This window comes from Mus caroli, chromosome 4 (assembly GCF_900094665.2).
Source record: "Mus caroli chromosome 4, CAROLI_EIJ_v1.1, whole genome shotgun sequence".
NCBI lineage: Eukaryota > Metazoa > Chordata > Mammalia > Rodentia > Muridae > Mus > Mus caroli.
In genome coordinates this window covers 93,574,755-93,590,907 of record NC_034573.1, presented here as the reverse complement: position 1 = coordinate 93,590,907, position 16,153 = coordinate 93,574,755, and the positions used below count along the sequence as shown (strand labels likewise).

General features: G+C 43.1%; 1 protein-coding gene across 9 annotated transcripts in view; it reads right to left on the bottom strand.

The window, feature by feature from the left end:
• Dnajc6 (DnaJ heat shock protein family (Hsp40) member C6) overlaps positions 1-16,153 on the bottom strand; it is a 146,583-nt gene that overhangs the window by 71,522 nt on the left and 58,908 nt on the right. Inside the window, exon 1 of one of the 9 annotated variants that reach the window (XM_029476519.1) lies at positions 13,790-13,812. The exons of the other annotated variants lie outside the window; for them this stretch is intronic. The gene's annotated coding sequence lies outside the window, so the exon portion shown is untranslated. Of the gene's footprint in view, positions 1-13,789; positions 13,813-16,153 lie in introns of those variants that run through there. 9 annotated transcript variants of the gene reach the window in all.

The window sequence follows — 16,153 nt, the reverse complement described above, 5'->3', positions numbered from 1 at the left end:
AAAGAGAGCAGCACTTCATCAAGGCAGCTCACGACCATCCTTCCAAATAGTTCCAAAGTAGAACTTGACAGGCATGGTATAGCGTTGACTCTCAGTTTTGTGGAAGCTTACCCAAAACAGCCACTGATGCTTGGAAGTGGAGGATGCTGTGGGCAATGGCAGTGGGCAAAGTAACTCAGCTCCTGTTCTGTAACAAATGAGCTCTAAAATCCAAGTCTCAAACTCTCAGTGAGTGACTGGTCTCTTTCCCATCTCCTAGGAATCTGTATTTGCTTTTTCCTTTCAGGGACCTCTTCCTGGCTCTTTGCATGGTCAAATCCTTCCTGACCTACAGCGGATCCCCTGTAAATGTCACCACACCCAAAGGGCAACGCTCTACACAGCAGTTACATAGACTTGGGTTATTCTGCACCGTCTAGCTTTTCAGTACCCCTTCTGAGGACTACCCAATCCTGATTTGGGTTGGAAAAGTCAGTTTACATAAAGGTATATTTTCATCATAGAGTATTCCATTCTTGATTTTAGATTCATAACCCATCTACCATGTTAGTTAAAAAAAAAAGATACAAAATTTAAAAAGCAAAGCTGTCATCAAATAAAACTATGAATAATCAGAGCCTATGATCTTCCAGCAATAGGCCTGGTACCTGGTCCCAGGACACACTGAGAATCCTCATAAAACTATCCCCACTAACATAATGGACACGAGGCAACCAGCAAACTATGATTTCCAATTTGTATCACACCAACATGTGGCCAAATCCCAACTCTACTTTATTTAACTATGAGATGTCTTAGCCTCGGTTTTCTCACACACACACAAAGGAAGCTCTCAGGCTGGCAGGATGGTTTAGTGGGTAAAAGTGCTTGTCACCAGGCCTGATAACCTGAGTTCTACTCCTCCAGAAATCACATAATGGAAGAAGAGAACCAGCTTCTACAAGTTGTTCTCTGGCCTCCATACCTCCATATACATGCCATCAACACATGTATGTACACACACACACACACACACACACACCAGACCCTACACATAAATAAAATATAATTCAAAACATTGTTACAGAAAAATATCCCAAGGAACGGTGTACACAAGTGGAACAAAAGGATAATACACCCTTTTATCAATTTGGTCTTGTTTCACTTCATCTGAGCCCACACTCAGCAAACAGGGCAAATAGAAGACATGACCTTTCAACTTGGGCTTATAAACTATTTAAACAACACCTCCTGGTCAAGTTATAATTGGAAGGGTCTAATCATTGTGGGAACACAAGAAGGCTTTCTGAAGTGTTAATGAGCAATAATTCCGAGTTGTCTGGCATCAAAGTAAGTGGGCGGTGACCTCAGGCTCCCTTAATAAGCACACAGGTATTTCTTCATATCCCTGATTAGTGACCTTGGAAATTTACTTGATTTCTCATGGAAATCAAGTTGAGGGTTAAAATGGCAACTACTCTCTAGGATTTCCCTAAAAAAATAAATAATGTATCTTAAGTATTAAACAAATACCCAGCAAGTAAATAGTAAGTCCCAAATAAATGATAGGTGTTCTTAACATTCCAACCTCCTCACAAATTATTCTGAATTCTAATCCTTTGTGGAATCCTGACATTTTCTACAAGGCCCCTTTGCACTTTATCTAGAACTCCATAAGCCTGAGAACTGATTCTTCTACCAATCAACCAGGGCCTGTGTTCCCAGAACTGGCATAAAAAGGATATAGCCGAGACTTCTAACCCAAACCCATTCTTGTTATGTGGCTTCCTGCAATAAAAGACTACATTTCCCAGGGTTCCCTTTGACTTGCTGTGGCAAATTACATTTTGACCAATGGAATGTAAGCTTTCAATTTGCAAGCTGTTTCCAGGTGAGAGGAATTGTATCATCCCCTTTTGATTTCACACTGTCTAAATAACAAACACATTGGCTGCCCCACCTAGGTAAAGATGCTGAAAGTGACAGCCTCTGGGTCAAACAATGAGACTCATCCTTGGGACCCTTCCAGCTTCATAGGCTAGGGCACCATTCAGATCAGACATTTACATAAGAAAGAAATAAACCTACTTTCTTTCAAGATACAATCAGGATGGTTTTTGCTACTTGCGGTCAAACCTACATTAGACAATGCGGAGAAGAGCGAAGCATGGCTAATGGTTGTGACACTGCCTTGGCACATAGTAGGATCTCACATTTCGTGTAGAATTTCTCTAGGACTCCAGTCAACTGACCCAAATTTAGACAATTGAGGTCAGACCCAAAGGCTGGAAAGTGTCTACAGAATGACAAGAGTGACGAAAGGTCAAGAAAGCCCACGTCACAGGAGAGGTCTGGAGAGATGGCAGAGGTAAGCCAGGAAGACACGATAAGGTTGCAAGTCACCCAAGGGTGGTAAGTTGAACAGGGTTCCTCTCTGCACTCAAATTTCCTCATCTGAAATAAATAGGTAAGACAATCCTCTCCGGCTACAACAGGAAGGATCTATAGATTCAAAGATATTTGTTTTGGCAAAGTCTAGAACAACAACCTGCATGGATACCACAGGGAGTGTGTGAAGGGACAGTTCCCACTACACATCAAAGACAAGGAATGACCTTCTTCAAATCAGGCTGGGGACCGGAGCTGCACGTGGCTTTAGGCCCACAGAGCCAGTGTTGAAGATTAGAAATCCGTGGCATTTCCAGAGAACTCAGCTGCTTTGTGCAGGAAGGACAATGGCTAGGGATCAGCGCTGCTGAGCTTGGACCTGCAGTTGCCTAGTTACACCACCCTGTGCTCACTCAATGTTTTGCTTGATTTTGCTTTGTTTTTCAGCCTTTGTTTTCTCATTTTAAAACTGGGGATAACAAAGTACAATGTGAAGCAAAAATATGTCAAGCACCCAGCACAGCGCTGACTCAGAGCCACACAAAGCACTCATCATTGTCTTACCTACCTTCACAAAGGAAGAAACGAAATGTGGTGAACTCAAAGGAGACTCGGGTGCCCTGATAGAGGTTGGAGCCGGGAGAGAGCTGGGATCTAGGCAAAGTAAGCGCAGCTGTAGCCAGGATAACTCAGACCTCACTGCAAACATGCTATCACAGAAGAGCAGGCAGGAGCAGCTAGAAATGTAGTTCAGTGATAGAGTGTTTGCCTAGCATGCTTGAGGCCCCAGGTTCAAGCTCTACGATGAGACACAGAGTGAGAGAAAGAGAGAGACAGGCAGGCAGGCTGGCAGACAGACAGACAGACGACAGATCTAAAACCACCCACCTAGGGAAGAAGAGGGAGAGCCAGCAGCCTCAGGCATACGTGGGAGGTATGGGTATGAGTACGAGGACCACAAGCCACAAGCACATAAAGCACAGAGAACCGCCTCTGTCGTGGGTCGTCGCTTTCCACCCTGTTTGAGACAGTGTCTTGTGAGTTCAGGAACTCTACACTCAGGTCCACTAGCACTTTACCCGCTGAGCCATCCCCAGGCCAGTGTTTTGTGAGCCATTACTATATGAAGAATGTACTTAAATAAAGACGATACGAAGTATAAGCGAGACACCTGACTTAGAGTGAGAGGACCAGGTAGGAGCGTCTGGGGAGGAGTCGGGAAAAGCCTGGGTCTGGTGGTGGTTCTGGGAAATGGTGGTAGTAAACCTTCTTCATACATGAAAATGTTCCCGTTTTAAGTGACCACTGAGATTTCACAACTTTTTCCTACTCTAAGGTTTTAGAATTTTGGCTTCAGATGAAAAGCTAAAATGAAGTTAGTGCCCGATCCATTAGTATTAACTATAAATAATACATTAAAGAATCATGGGAGGTATGGATGTGGTTATAAAGGAGCAAGTTGAGGTTTCTTGTGGTTTTGAAAGTGTCCAATATTGATTGTGGTGGCAGAGTTTGGAACTCTCAAATGAGATATAAGACATAAAAACATGCACTCAAATCAAGGAAAACCGGGGGACTCTGATGTCAAACAGATTGGTGTCAATGTCCTGAATGTGTGTTACAAACACATAAAATATGTCAGATTCATAAAATATGACAGCTGGGAGGAACAGGCAAGGTTGGCAGGCATCTCTCTGCATTGTTCCACAGAACTGCAAGGGAACGTATAATTATCTCAATAAAACATTGGTTACACAACCAACTATAGAAAACAAAGCACTATAAGATAAATTCATTGTTGAAATTTAAGTAAAACACATACAGAAAGTTGGGCTTACTGGTAGTCTACCACTGAAATATTCTTTTGGGATATTTTGATCTACTTTCTTCATTTTTTTTAATAAGAGATGTACCTTTACAATGATGTCTTTCTAGGTGTATGTGTGTGGGGTTGAATTTAACCTGTATTATTTATTTCTTCTTTATTCACTTTGGAGATCTTATTAGCTACAATTTCCTTTAGTAATTATTGTAATGGCTTTTGATAAAACTTTATAGGTATATCTTATTTTCTTAATCACTCTCCTGTTGGAGAAATGTTAGACCATTCTGGAAGATTTTCCTATTATAAGTAATTCTGCAATAAATTACATATAGCCAGCCCTGACATAACTGGATGATAACAAACCCTCCCTTGATACAAGAGTCAGAGCACAGCTTAGAGAGCATCCAACTAACGCTTCCCTTAAAACAAGCACACACACACACACACACACACACACACACACACACACAAGTAATTCTGTGGTCTCAGAAATTGCCTGCCTATTCTCACTGTAGGGAGAGACGTAAGCAGATTCAAGCCTGAGTGCTGACCTTACTTGGGGCTAGAGTTGGCCTCATGGCATCAAACAGGGAAGACAGAAATGAAGGAAGCAATAGAAAAATTGCTTAAGACTTAGGAACTAGATAGATAGTGTTCCTAGTTTCACTTTCTAAAAGGAAGAAGCAATTTTACATATAATCCTGTTTTCACCTATAAACATAGGGACCTGTTTCTAGGACTACAGCTACTGGGTGATAATATACAAATGCCTACAACCCATCAGATCTCTTCCTCCTGGGACGGACAGATGATCAGGGAGGACTGGTTGCAACATACAAACTAGGGATCTTTGGAGTAGTCATATACACAGAGAAGTAAAAAGAAGCTTGCCTATAGAGAGAAAGAACATAGAATGAAGCAAACGTGAGGAGAGAGAGGCACTGCCAGCAGGCTCTTAGTTCTGCCCTTGGATCCATCTGAGGCCATGCTCTCACTGTCCTGTGGGCCTTTATCATAACTCCCTTTCTTTGGTTTAGAAATAAGACAATTGAAGAGACTACCTTCAGTAGATAGACAGGGCCCTCAGTGGAGGGAAGGGACCATCGGATACCTATCTTCAAAATGTTTGACCCAGAATTGTCCCTGCCTAAAAGAAATGCAGGGACAAAAATGGAGCAGAGACTGAAGGAAAGGCCATCCAGTGACCTGCCCAACTTGAGATCCAGCCCCTGGGCAGGTACCAAATCCTGACACTATTACTAACGCCATGTTGTGCTTGCAGACAGGAGCCTAGCATGGCTGTCCTTTGAGAGGCTCTACCAGCAGCTGACTGAGACAGATATACATACTAACAGCAATTCATTAGACTGAGGTCAGGGAACCTATGGAAGAGTTAGGGGAAAGATTGAAGGAGCTGAAGGGGAGGGCAACCTCATAGGAAGTACAGCAGTATCAACTAACCCAGACCCCCCACAGAACTCCCAGAAACTAAGACTCCAACCAAAGAGGGTAAACAGGCTGGTCTGTGGCCCAAGAACATATGTAGCAGAGGACTGCCTTTTCTGGCCCCAGTGAGAGAGGATGCACACAATCCTGTAGATAGATACTTGATACCCCAGGCAAGAGGGATGCTGGGGAGGGGGCATGAAGGAGCACCCTCATCCTCTCAGAGGCAAAGGGGAGGAGTGATGGGGTGAAGAACTCTGGGAGGGGGGACCATGAAGGGGAGCAACATTTAGAAGGTAAATAAATAAAATAATCTAATAAAACAAAAAATAAATAAGACAATTCAGTAACTTGTTACTTGCATCCAAAGATGAATTACTAAGACATGAGAAAGATAGAGTGATTCTTTTGCCTATTCTGTCTTTCCATTCTACTCCTTCCTTTTAACATAAAATGTTCTTTCCAACTTTGTAGCATGGTGTCTGTGCTTTACCACTGCTCATTGGCTATTCTTGGGCTCGCCTTTCCCTGTAGGACTTCATTTCCTTACTCTAATCCACTCAAAGCAAATCCACCACCGTACATGACTTAGCTCTTGTAGAAATGATGATGAAAAACATAGATGAAGACGGGGACTCAATACACAGTCCATACTGTACCCTGCCACACTTGATAGATAGTCGCTATTTCCCTCTCTCAGGCCAAGGTCCTGGCTTCAAAGAGAGTGGATAAGAAATATGGCGGTCATACTGGCTCCAACACAATCCTAGAGTTTTCGTTTAAAGACTAATGAGGAGTAAGCTAGTCCTCTAAAAGCAGTGTCTAGCCTCATGCCTTTACTTTAACCAGACTCATCCTGTTTTCATGAACTTTATACAGGCAAAGACTTGGTAAGGCTTTATTAAGTAAATGAATCTATTGCCTACCAATCAAATTTTAAAACCCTAAAAAATCCACAAGACCTCAGAGCAGCAAGAGCAATGCACTATAGATAAGAGAGTTGAGATTATATATATATTTGTTATTTCCATTATAAAAGGAACAAGACCCGGGGGTCAGGTTCAGTGGTGAGCCCTTGCCTGGCATGAGTTAGGGATCAGGCTCTGTCTTCAGCTCTGAACAAACAAAACTGACCTGATGCCAGAAAACACAGAGCCATATGCTCAAAGCTGTAAAATCTCAGCTGCCTTCAAGTGATAGCCCAAGACAAATGGACTTACATCTTTTCTACATCAGATCTCTGCAATGCCAGAGTCCATCTTGAAGTCCCAAAAGAAGTTACTTTTGGGTAAGTTTTCAATGTGTGGCATCATCAACTTGATACATCCCAAACACTTGCCCATCACCAGGGTCCTTACCTTCAGTTTGTAATCACTCTCCTGTCCTCTTTTGGGCTTTCCAGATGGAGCTGACATTTGAACAGATTGTGTTCTGTGAGGAGCTGCCGTCAGTCACCAGAGAAAGTTTAGCAAATCCCAGTCTCTAACCTAGCAGGTGCCAGTAACAGTCCCCCCACGATTGTAATAACAAAAGTGTATTCAGATATTTCCAAATTTTCCAGGGAGGGAAAGCAAAACCAGCCCCTTCTTGAAAAGCTCATAGTCTCAATAGGTAGCCCAAGTTGGTTTAAATGTGTATTCACAGGTTACTCACATGCCAGGTTACAAGTATGGACCTAGCAATAAGAGTGGACGGGGGCAGCAATACACAGTCATACTTAAAATAGATGGTAGTTTCCCTTTCTTCTAGAAAGTTCTGCCTTCTACCTTCATTTTTTTCCCCCTGAATTAGGCTATGCTGAACTTTCTGTGACATAGTAAGCACTACTATTGGTTGACTCCTCGGGAGGCCAGTAGTAAGTATTCTGCAAGTTACAGCAACCCAAGGTGTTTATAAAGTACCCCAAACGTTATAGATGCCAGGATGCCTATAACAAAGAAAAGACTCAGACCCTTGGGACTAAACAGCTCTGGGAGCCCTCGGAGAAGCAAATACTCTCCACCCTGCTGGAGTTCACTTCCAGGGCTTGATCAGTCGCATTTGCCAGTGTCCTGCACAGGGCAGGGAACTCGCTGGGACTCTTTTCACCTGAACTTCCTGACAATTTAAAGAGACATGTTATCTCCTTTACAGGGTGAGAAGCAGAGGCTGAGGGGTGAAAACTAGTCCTCCAAGGCCAACACCAGTCAACAATGCCAAAAGCTAGACTCTAGAACAACTCCATGATCCCTTCAGGGCCACACTGAGGCGCTCCTCAAGAAAACTGGAAGCTATGATCCAAGAAGATCCATGAAGGCAAGAAAAACCTTTCTACTCACACTCCAAGGGTTGATAAACATCATGCCAAGACAAATGTCAATCATAGTTACCACAGAGAGTCCAGCTGCACTCATCCAAATTTTCTAAGTTTTCTTCTAAAAATATACAGATTGTGAGAATCAACACAAATGCATCCCGATTCTCCCATGCCACATATGTATGAATATCTGTTCGCTCATGTGTGACTTACTAACGAAATAACTAACAATCATGAACAAAAAAAACATTCCCTAGAAATACCAACATCTAATGTCAGTTTGGAGCTAACCACTATCGCTCACCACACACTAGCAAAGACTAAGAAGTTCGGCAACCCTCAACTCTGACTCAATATGGGAAGACGGGCATCCTCATTAGAGTTGGTGCTGGGGCTCTCAGCAAAACAGCAAGCTATACGTATGCCTGCCTGCGTTCTTCTGGTTTGCAAGTCTGCTTTTCCCACAGGTACAGTAGACAGAGGAAAATGGCATGCCTGTTCTACAGATGCCATTGTAGTTTGTATATATGTATTCAAATGCCATACTATACTCCATAAATATGTATAATAACTGTGTGAAAATTAAAAACATTTTTTAAGTATTCCTATCCCCAAACGCTATCTACCCATAGAGATCAGAGCAGTCACTACAGAAAGTGGGGTACATCCTTAGGGCCTAATGGGGAACGTTCCCTAGGACATCATGTTAAGTAAAATTTGAGCTTTTACCGCAGCACAAATATGGATTCTACATGACACACATGAGTAAATGAACTTATTTATATATGTTCATAGCCATGAGGGAATCACCATGTGTTTGTGGGCTGGCTTGCACACTTCTGTATATGCATGGACATTTTTCTAAAAGAATGCAGAAACCTGTAATATTGGGAGTAGGACTGGCAGAAAGTTTTTTTTATTTTCACTTTTATATAATTTTCTGGATTGCTTTAAATGTCCTTTTCATGAGCATGCATATGTCATATTATAAAATAAACCAGGCTTGTGGGGGCCAGGGAAAGGGGAAGAGGCCCAGTTTCTGTGCAATCGGGTAAGGTATGAAAACAAAGCCAGACGTGAAATAGAGCACATGTCTGTTACAACTGCTCACAAAACAAGACAGTGAATTCCCCGGCCTCTGTGCCAGTGACAGGCGTAATGGAGACAGCACTATCCTGACACGTTCAGAGACAAAGCCAGACTCCTATCCCACTTGGGGGCTTCAATGGCTCCATTTTAAAACCAGGAGATACCGTGGAAAATTCAGCCATACTTTTAAGACGACCTTCCAGTTTTCCTGGCCGTTGAAACCCAATTTTCTGTCCTCCAGCTGATGTCTCATAGCCACAGGGCGCCCAGGATCTTGATTCTCTTTGGCAGACCTCTGTCACAGCTCATTATGTATGAGGGTCTAGGCTTCTTCTTTTTACATCATGGTCACACCACTCTCTCCATCTCCCCACTGTAAGATCTACACACGACAGGGCACATGATGATGATGATGATGATGATGGAGATGCAGCTAAGGAGAGCAGCTACACACACAGTGGGTAAGGGAATTCTGTGGGATACCTCTCTATCTTCCACTCCACTTTGAAATAGTAAGCACTCTCATTCCAAAAGAGCCCGTCTGAGGAATAACAAGGAAAGACGGATCTGCTCTGACTAAAGCACGATGATATTCTTTGTAAGAATAGAACCCAAACACCCTAAAACAAGTCAGCCTTAAAGTTTATCTCTGTGCATGGGGGAGAGCAATGGAGAAGGACACAGTGAGGGCAAAGGATAATGCCATTGATGTCTGAACATGCTATAATACCATTTCTTTACAAGCTAACCAAAGCAAGTTTAACTCTAAAGGCACATGCCTCTGACCCCAGCACTCAGTAGTCCGAGGCAGGAGGATCATAAAGCTAGCCTGGGCTACATAGTGACAGCCTGACTTCTAATGTGAGTTTGTGTTCGTTACCAGCTTATCAGTAAAATTACACGGTTTTTAACCGAGCAGTTAGCATCGTGACTATCTCAGCTTAGGCAAGCACACTCTAACACAGTCATGAGTCGGCCTCACAATGCTGCTCTCAGACTACACCCGTGAAGCACAGTGCAGCCACTGAATGCCCTCTGCCTGCTATTGTTTCTTCTGCCTGCCTTTGTCAGCTTCTTCCATGTTAGTGTGAAGCTTATTTGTCTCCTCGGAGTCGGCATTCCTGACCCACCACAGTAAGCCAGGCCTTCTCTCTTCCCAAAACAGAGTTCTTCCTGAATCGTACATAGAGCCATTTATCCAGCCCCAGGGAAGTTCATAAAAGCCAAGGTCTTCTCTACCTCGACCTCCTCAGCATCTCCAGCTTCTCTGTAGCAAAAAAGAAGGCAAGAGATGTCCAGGAATGAGAGAATGAGGAGGTACCGGCTATAAAATGGACATCCCTCAGTTGAATGACTGCTTCAAGGGGGTAGCTTATAAATGACAAAGCCAGAACTTAAGAGTTGCTGACTCATAATATGCTGGTGTGTGCCACCTTGTGTATACATGTATATAATACAAATACACACACACACCACACACGCATGCACGCGCATGCACAGCACTCATAAATCTGTATTTTAAGAGAACTAAAAATGCAGGCATCAGCCATGGATGGGGGAAGGGAAAACAATGATTTGTTTTCTTGCAAAGATGAGGTAAGGGAAAGGAAGGGGAAATGGGGATGTGTAATCTCGCATGCCTTGCTTGGACTGAGAAAGCACGTTTTTTTTCCCCTTTCCTCTGATTGAACACACCAGCCTCTGGGACATTTAAGAAATTGTTCTTCATGAGGTCGTCGTCGTCGTTGGGTGGAACACTTTGCTAATTGAAGCAGCGAGTAAAACTGTAGGTAGGTCAGATGCAGTTACCCAAATCTGAAAGTAATGTTCCTGTTCACTCATATCAGGCCACAAGCGACGGGTAGGGGGATGGTAGGGGGGTCTAAGTCACACACACACACACACATACACACACACACACACACACAAAACCAAGACTGCAGCCCATCCTGTGCACCAAGTCTCCCAGACATATTGACTCTCTCACTGGGAGGAAGGATGGAGACAAGGTAGGAAAAGGGGAGTGGAAGAAAGAAGGAAGCAGACAAAAGGTAGAAACAGAAGAAGAAAGAAATGAGAATGCCAAAGATGGAGAAGGATGGAGGAAGAGGAAGAAAAAAAGGAGGCAAGGACCATAGAGCATGGAGAGAAAGAAAGAAGAACTAGAAGAAAGAGAAATAAGAACATCTATCCCACTAAGATTTTGCCACAAAGTCCATAGAGCCAAAAAAATGATTGGTGTAATCAGTCCTTAACAACCTCTAGGATCAGGGTTTGTTCCCATAGAAACCAAGAATCCGTATTCCCAATAATCATCATACATCTTCCTCTGGTGTCTGATTCTTCTTACTGTAACTCCATCACCAAGCAAGGAAGCAAGCAGAGCCCCATGCTCACCTAGAGATAGTAAACCAAGGGCAGCCAGCCACCCTGCACCTGCAGCTGGTGCCACAAAACGCAGTACTGGCATCCCCACCTATCAGCCCTGGGCCTAGGGAATCTCTGTTTAGTAAGTAGGGTGAGCAGAGGTGGGCTGGAAGCCAGTGTAACCTTTAAGAACTCTCAAGAGGTAGTTTAGATGATAACCTAAGGGACTGGAGACCCACACCAGGGCAGTGCCAGCTGGCTGGGTAAGAAGGGGCAGAGCTAGAGTCAGAGCAGAGGAGAAGGCAGATTGCTGGGGAGCGTGTGGGCTCAGGGAAGGCAGCAGCTCCAGCTGGCCTGGCAGTGGGAAACAAGAGAGCTCCTGGTCTGGTGGTATTTGTTCCTTCTCTTCTCCATCCATTGATGTGTGCGTGTTTCTGCTCAGCTTCAGCATTCTCAGGCAAGTCCACTACTATCCTGCACACTCACCTCCCGATTCTAATGTGGGTTCTGCCCCAGCAGAGTTCTCTGGGAGGTGGCTACCCATGCACACCAACACTCCTGCCAGCTCTCAGGAGCAGCTCCACCCTGCAGAGCATTAACAGTCATTTTCTGCATATGCAGACTTAACTCCACTCATGCAATAAGTAGGCTGGTTATGTCCTTGGCGGTGGCGTCGAACTGTTACTACTACACACAGATGCATTTTTCATTTAGTCTCGATCTCTAATGCCCTTTAATACTATATCTGGATGAATCATTGAAATAAGATATTTTAGATCTAGATTCGGGCCTGTGATATAAAGCAAATAGAGGCAGAAGAATTTTCCAGATCCCTTGGCACAAGTTATGAAATTCTCTCATTCCTTGGACCTTGAAGGACATACTCCATAGACACTGGGCTACTCCATCAAATTTTCCAGGTTAAGTCTCAAGAAGAATGGTTTCATGCAAAGGAACCGCGATTTAGGTTTTCCCTAACTTACAAATCTTGCGGGAAAGAAACACATAATTTTATCTCCAGGATTCTTTTATTTACTTCAAAGTCCCAGCTTTTCTTAAAAAGGAAAAAAGAAGGTAGCTCTGGAGAGCAATGCAGACTGTAAAACAGTGTGCCATGCCTGACTGTGGATAGCAAGAGTGAGATGCAAAACTTCTAGTAGGAAACGTGAAAATGGTGAAGATTTAAAGTCCGTGCTAATGACTAAGAAATACTCAGGTTTGTGGATAAAAGTCATCTCTGACTAAGACAGAAAGTGAAAGAAGAAACAGCAAAGTGGGGATATGGATGGGAGGGAAGGAGGGAGGGAGGGAGGGAGGGAGGGAGGGAGGGAGGGAGGGAGGGGGAAAGGGTATTTTAAATTATTATTTTTCTGTTTACAAAAAGCCACCTTTATTGTAAGGCAAACGATAGGCTGCAGTTTTTTGGTCAGAACTCAGTCTTCAGATAAACGGTTTACTCCATTTTTACACTAGGAAGGTCTTGAGAGTCTGGATGTGGCTTAACCATCTTCCCTCTCTGGACTCTTGCACATAAAAAATGTTCATTATTGAACTGATCGAGCTTTCTGCCACAATTTCATTTAAGCCTGGCCTCATTTCTGATCAAATCTAGCCGTAGACTTATTTTTAGGTTCGGCTGGGCACTTTCCATTATAAATGCCCTTTTTAAAAATTCAGAATCTGTCCATGCTTCCTTTCATTCAACAAGTATTCGTCAGGCAAGCAGCGAAGAGAATACAAAGGTGGCTGAGACTAGGCCTCCCTCTGAACTTTGCCTACAGCCCAACAAGAGGCAGACCAGGCAGTGCATCACGGCCGGCCGTTCAGGGAAGGCCAGGCCGATGGGGCGCTGGGACCCTGTCCACCACAGGCTGCCACAGAACCGAAAAGCATGTGAAGGGTAGAAGCAGTGATAGGAAGGAGTATCCAGATGGCTCAGGAATAGGATGCTCAAAGCTAAGGGGCAAGTGTTCGCAAAAGCTTAGAAGAAGGGGGTAGCATGTTCCAGTCTGGATCAACAGCAAGTGCTGCCGGGCAGTGCTCAGAGACCCCACACTGGGCTGCCCGAGTCCAGTTCAGAACATCGTGGCTTTCATCCTGAGAGCACTAGGGATCCATTTTCCTTGGCAAGATATTATTCCATAAATCTTAGAAACCTACACCAATTATGTTAGTCTCAAAGTGTCCTCTCAAGGCTTAATCAGCCCTATCCCACACTGCTTCAGCTCGGTCTCCACCATCCCTGCAGTTTAAAGATCCTTTATGTTATATGTAAATAAGGACGACATATCTGTCATGGTGGAGGAGTTTCAGCGTGAAAAACAACCACATTCATTGCAGTTCCTTCAATCACTTACCCCACCTTGCCTCAGAGAAAGAGGCAGACAAAGAAAACTCACCACAAGCCTTCCTTTGCAGTCTGAAGGGCATTTCTCTAGTGTTCTGCTCCCTGAAGAACAAGGGAAGCCTACATAACCAGAGAGAACTAGCTTAACCCCTCTGCACCCCAGTTACTTCAAATGCACGAAGGAGAGAACCATTGTTCTCTACCTTAAGCAGCTTCTTTTTATTTTAGACTGCATTTTTTTCCCATTAGCTATTTGGTTACCATACAAAGAAATGCTTTCACCGTGACATTTCCATACATACTATACTTACTTCTCATTCTTCACTCTACTGCACTGCCCCATGACCCCTCTCCCAGTCTTACTAGTTACCTCATCCCATGTCAAAGATGCCCTGGCCATTGTCCTCTCTTATTTCCCACCACCCATTCTTTTAAGCATCCCTCCCCATCACAGGCCACCTTTTCCTTTCACGTCCTACATTTATAGAAGGAAAACATGCAATGTTTACATTGATTCTGACTCTCTTTTTGCCTAACAAGATGGTCTTCAGTTCCATCCATTAAAGTGTAATAAAATCACCCTGTAAAATGAACAACAAACTTTCTTTTTCTTTACAACTTAATAATATTATGGTGTGTGTGTGCGTGCGTGCGTGCGTGTGTGTGCGTGTGTGTGTGTGTGGTGTCACAATTTTTAATCCATTCATCTACTTATGGACATGTAGGCTGGTTCTGTCATAGCTATCAAGAATAATATATGGGCTGGGGAGATGACTTGGTTGGTGAAGTGCTTCCTTTACAAGCATGAAGACTTGAATTCAAATCCCGAGAACTCATTTCAAAAAAAAAAAAAAAAAAAAGGCTGGGCAGGTTGGCAAATGCAATAGCAAAGGGACAAAGAAGAGACAAAGTTAGTCACTGGCTTGGAACTTGACTACATTTTCACAAGTTGTTTGGCCAGCACACAAAGAAATGTTTTATTGGGACATTTCCATACATATTACACTTTGTCTTGTTCCTCCCTATACTGCTATGCCCCATGACCTGACTCCCTGTCTTGCTAGTTCCCTTACCACCCCACATATAGTTCTCTGGAACTTAGTCAAGTCCCAGGCCAGTGAGAGACCCTGCTCCCAAAGGTGGAAGACTCTTGAGGAATGACATCTGAGGTTGTCCTCTGACCACAACATAAGCATGCACACATGTACACATCTGCATTTATCCATCCATACACACACAAGAATAGCGCAGCAATACATGGCTGTGCAAATATCTCTGTAGTGAGTTGACTTACATTCCTTCAGATCTATACCCACGAGTGGTGTAGCTGGGTCATGTGATAGCTTTGCTGTTAGGCTTCTAACCTCCACACTGATCTCCATAGTAACAATACCAGTTTATATTCCTACCAAGTGGTAATAAGGTTTCCTCTCTCTCTACACTCTTGCCTGCATTTATTGTCATTTCTCCCCTACATAAATTTTATGAAGGTTAAAAAAATACCATATGTATTTAGCATGATGCTTGAATCATATCCATTCTACCATTAAGCATTACTGATTATTATAAAACACATGTATAACTTGAATAAAATTTGAATTGCACTTTTGTACAATTTTAATGTTATGTACAAATATTATATACATGCTAATTACATGCTGAATGTTCCTTTAAAATTTCACGTTTTAATTTTTTATTGTTTGTATGCGTGAGTACAGGCATGCCCTTGTCATAGCATGCCTGGGGGGAGGGGGACCACAGGACAACCTTGAGGAATTGGTTCTCTCTTTCCACTTTGTTTCTGCCACAGTCTGCTCCAAGCTACTTGTCCTGCCTCCTGTCTCTAAGAGTGCCGTGATTACAGATGTGTGCCACCAAATTTGACTTTTTTTACCTGGGTCCCCCAGAAACAGGCATAAGGGTTGACTCTGAGGCAAGAGCCAGAAGAGACCAGAGATGAGAGAGGTTACTTTCCATTGTTTCATTGTGTTCCCATCTGTAGTCTTTACGGTTTTTTTTAAACCAAGAGTTCCAGAGCCATTTATAATAAAAAAAATTGAGGGAAAATCCTGTTATGTCAAATCAAAACTATGAATTATTCTCCAATATAATAATAATAAAATAATAATAATATGGAAATGACTTGAGTAGAAAATAAAGAGGTGAAGAAGGTGAATTTGATTGGCCTAGAAAAGAGACCACACTAAGAGAAATCTCCATTCCCAAAGCGTCAAAAGTCACCATGTAAAAGAGGGATTGAATTTGTCTTGTAACTAAAGAACAGAAAGGTTATTTTTTCCTCCCAACACAGAAAGGACTCTGCTGACCAGAGCAATCCAAAGATAGACAAAAAAAAAAAAAAATGTGTTCTGTGGATAGACAGACAAAAAATGTGTTCTGTGGATAGACAGACAGA